The following is a 4,846-nucleotide window of genomic DNA, read 5'->3' on the forward strand; positions in this document are numbered from 1 at the left end:
TATGTGACGGGAGGAATTTCTTTTCTGGTCCAGTCGATTTGGGGTTCTATAGGCTTCTTGTATGATCGGCAGCAGTGATTTTTAAACAGGAGTTGGTTACAACAGTGCTTCTAAAATGTTAATGTGTATGCAAATCACTTGGGAGGTCTTGTTAAAGTGTGCTGATTATTATAGCCTGGAGGTAAAAGAATGTTTCTTTTTTCATTTTCTTTTTCCTTTTAACAAGCTCCCAGGTGATATAATACTTGTTTGAGGGCCATGCTTTGTGTAGCACTGAGTTACAAAATCTTGGTAATTCCCTACACTAAATTGAAGTCTAATCTTTAACATTTATACAAATATTCTATTTTTTGATGAATATTATCTTTATTAGTGACCATAATGATATGTATTTGTGAAGGATTTCACTTGATCTAGACAATATGATAAACCCTGCATATGTAGTTAATTAATTTTTTAAAAATATTGTAGTAAATAACATGTTATATATGAATTCCAATTTACCAATGAAGAAATTCATGTAGAGGGACATTAAATCACCTGGTTTGAGGATAATAAATCCCTTTGTTTAAATGACATGTTGGTAGGTTTTATTTTGTAAACATTCATTAGAGATGTATCAAGCTACTGTGTTTGGCAAATGAAGGATACTGTGTAAATCATTCTCTTTAAAATTATTATTATTATAAAATATCTCATGTATCTCATGCTAGTTTTCAATTCTTAGCTATAGCTAAGGAAACCTTGAACTTCTGACCCTCATCTTCATGGGTGTTTATGTGTTGCTGGGAACTGAGACCATAATGAAAACACTAGAAGAAAACAGAAAGAAAATCTCTCAGGATCTTGTAATGTACAAGGCATTTCAGACAAGACTTGAAGGGAAACAGAAACAAAAAGCTAAAGTTTTACAAAGAAAAGAAATAAAAAATCCAAAGTCACAAGACGTAGAGTTGAAGAAGGTATTAACAAACTAAAAAAATAGTGAGAAAAATGTTTCTGTGATCTATTGTACAGTAGGATAGCTACAAATAAAAAGAATATTATTCATTTCAAATGTCTATATGTAAGTATTTTAGAGGATAGAATAAATGTTTTAAGACATATGTTTAAGTTGACTTAACACTATGTAGTGAATGTATACATGTAATATTACATATTACTGTAATATATAATTTTAAGTTTTTATATATTAGCTAAAATAAACTTAATAAAAATTGTATAAAAGAAAATAAAGTTCTGTTATATATGCTCAATTATGGCTAAGAAAAAAGTATCACTACATAAATTATTTCTATCTGACATGTGATTATTTGCTGTGAATACACTTATGTAGAAAAACAAAGGAGCTCTAAAGGAGCAAGAAAGGCAGACTTACAAAGGCACAGACTGTAGAAACTGGCTGTTGTAGTAAGAATGATCTCAAATCGAAAAAATTCCTGACACAAAACATCCAGGAGACCTGGAACACCATAACAGATTAAACCTAAAAATAATAAGAGTAGAATAAAGAGAATAATCTCAGTTCAAAGACTCAGAAAATATTTTCAACAAAAAGATAGCAGAAAAAATTTCCTTAACTAAAGAAGGAGATGTCCATAAAGGTACAAGAAATATACAGAACACCAAATAGAGTGGAGCAGAAAAAGGTCTCATTGCAACACAATAATCAAAATAATACGCATATGGAACAAAGAAAGAATATTAAAATCTACAAGGAAAAAATAGCAAGTAACAAGGCATACCTATTAGAAATACACCCAATTTCTCAATGGAGACTCCTAAGGCTAGAAATACTTAGAGAGATGTCCTGCAGACTCTAAAAAGACCATAAATGCCAGTGTACATTAATATAACCAACAAAAGTTTTAATCACTATAGATAGAACACATAAGATAGCCCACGAAAAAGTCAAATTTAAACAATATTTATTCACAATCTAGTCCTATGGAAGGAAAACTCTAACACAAAAAGATTAACTACACCCATGAAAACACAAATAATCTTATACCACCAAAACCAAATGAAAAGAAAAATACACACACACACACACACACACACACACACACACACACACAAAACTTCCAACAACAACAAAAACCAGGAGTTAACTATTATTAATCATTGATATCTCTCAAAACAATGGACTTAATTTCCCAATAAAAAGACACAGACTAACAGAATGGGTGTGAAAACAGGATCTATCCTGCTACATACAAGAAACATACCTCAATGTTAAAGGTAGACATTACCTCAGAGTAAAGGGTTGGAAAAAAGTTTCAAACTAAAGGACCAAAAGCAAAACAAACAGACGAACAAATAATAACAGCAAAAGCTGGTGTAGGTATTCTAATATCTATAAAAAAAAAAATCCAAACAAAAACAAAAACTTTAAACCAAAATTAATTAAAAGACATGAGGAAGAACATTTTATACTCATCAAAGGAAAAATCCACCAAGATAGTCTTTCAATTCTTAAAATCTATGCCTCAAATGCAATGGCACCCATATTTAGTAAAGAAACTTTACTAAATCTTAAATCACATATTGATCTATACACTTTAATAGTGGGAAACTTCAATACCTGACTCTCATCAACAGACTTGTCATCCAGACAAAAACTAAACAGAAAAGCACTCTAACTAGCAGATATTATAAACCAAATGGATCCAACAGATATCTACAGAGCATTTCACCAATGTGAACAGACCTTCTTCTCAGCAGCTCCTGAAACTTTCTCCAAAAATGACTAGATACTGTGACAAAGAAAGGCTCAACAGATTTAAGAAATTTGAAATAACCTCCTGTGTTTTATCAGACCACTGTAGATTGAAGTTGAATTTCAACAACAGAAACAACAGAAACCCTACAAACTGATAGAAACAGAACAGCTATCTATTGAATGACTTCAGGGTGAAGGCAAGAAATAAAGAATGGAATTAAAGACCTCTTAAAATTTCAATGAAAATGAAGGTATAATTTACTCATACTTATGAGACAGAATGAAAGTAATACTAAGATGAAAGTTCATAGCATTAAGTGCCTTCAAAAAGAAATTAGTGAGGTCTCATACTAGCAACTTAACAGCATACCTAAAAACTCTAGAACAAAAAAAACCAAACTTACCTAAGAGGAGTAGGCTTCAAGAAATAATCAAATTAAGGGCTGAAATCAACAAAACAGAAACAAAGAGAACAATACAAAGAATCAATGAAACAAAGAGTTTGTTCTTTGAGAAAATCAACAAGATAGGTAAACCCTTATCCAAATTCAAATTAGAAACAAAAAGGGGACATAACAGACATGGAAAATCTAAAGGAAACAGATAATTTTCTTTGTAGATACCACCTACCAAAGTTAAATCAAGATCAGATAAACAATCACAATAGACCTGTAACCCCAAAGGAAATAGAAACAATCATTAAAATTTCCCAACCAAAACAAATCTAGAGCCAGACGTTTTTAGTGCAGAATTCTACTAGACTATCAAAGAAGAAATAATGCCAACCCTTCTCAAATTATTCTACAAAATAGAAACAGAAGGAAGATTGTCAAAATTATTTTATGAATCCACAGTCACCCTGATATCCAAACTACACAAGGATTCAACAAAAAAAGAGAATTATAGACCAATTTCCCTCATGAAATTAGATGTAAAAATACTCAATAAAATACTCACAAACTGAAGGAAGTCTAGGCCAGTGACTTCACTGCTTGTTGAGCATCTGTGCAGCTTCTCTCTAGAGCAATAAGATAAGAAGAGACAACTTAGAAAGATGATATGATAGTATACATAAGCCACCCCCAAAATTCTACTAGGGAACTCTACTCTTACCGCAGATAAATACCTTCAGCAACATGGCTGAATACATACGAGATTAAAAAAGTAGTAGCCCTCTACAGACAAATGACAAACTCAATGAAAAAGAAATCAGGAAAACAACAACCTTTACCATAGTCACAAATAATAGAAACTATCTTGGGGTAACTCTAACCAAGGAAATAAAAGACTTGTATGATAAAAACTTTAAGTCTTTGAAGACAGAAATTAAGAAGCTATCATAAGATGAAAAGATGCTCATAGATCTGTAGGACTGACATAGTAAAAATGACCATCCTACCAAAAGTAATCTACAAATTCAATGTGATTCCCTTCAAAATTCCAATACAATTTTTTATTGACCTTGAAAGAATAATACTCAATTTCATATGGAAAAACAAAAACCACAGATATCTAAAACAATCCTAAACAATAAAAGAACTTCCAGATTGTAGATTATTATTCCCACCCTGTTTTGAAGCTGTGCAACAGAGTGATAGCAATAAAAACTACATGGTATTGGCATAAAAACATATATGTGATCAATGGAGTTGAATAAAGAACTCAAACAAATTCATACACCTATGGGCACCTAGTTTTTTTTTTTTTTTTTTTTTTTTTTTATGAAGAAGCCAGAAATATCACTAGAAATAAGATAGTGTCTTCAACAAATGGTGTGAGTCTAACTGGATGCCTACATATAGAAGAATACAAATAGATCCACATTTATCACCCTGTAGAAAACGCAAGTCCAAGTGGATCAAAGTTCTCAACATAAAACCAGACACATTGAACCTGATAGAAGAGAAAGTGGGGGATAGCCTTGAACACATTTGGACAGGAGACAAGTTTCTGAATAGCACTGCTAGTGTGGGCACTAAGATCAACAATTAATAAATGGGGCCTCATGAAATTGAAGAGCTTCTGTAAGGCACAGTACACGTCAATATGACAAAACAGGGACTCTCCAGTGAGAGCTGCCATCTTCTCTCCGGTGAGTTCCTAAGCCGGGAACAGTCAGCAGGG

General features: G+C 32.2%; 1 long non-coding RNA gene across 1 annotated transcript; it reads right to left on the reverse strand.

The window, feature by feature from the left end:
* Window positions 1–662: 662 nt before the first annotated feature.
* On the reverse strand, window positions 663–1,430 carry LOC116100673. Its single transcript, XR_004122685.1, has 2 exons — window positions 1,379–1,430; window positions 663–812 (listed from the first exon to the last, which is right to left on the reverse strand). It is a non-coding gene; the product is annotated as an uncharacterized LOC116100673 (long non-coding RNA).
* Window positions 1,431–4,846: the final 3,416 nt, after the last annotated feature.

Source organism: Mastomys coucha, unplaced genomic scaffold (genome assembly GCF_008632895.1).
Source record: "Mastomys coucha isolate ucsf_1 unplaced genomic scaffold, UCSF_Mcou_1 pScaffold21, whole genome shotgun sequence".
Classification (NCBI taxonomy): domain Eukaryota; kingdom Metazoa; phylum Chordata; class Mammalia; order Rodentia; family Muridae; genus Mastomys; species Mastomys coucha.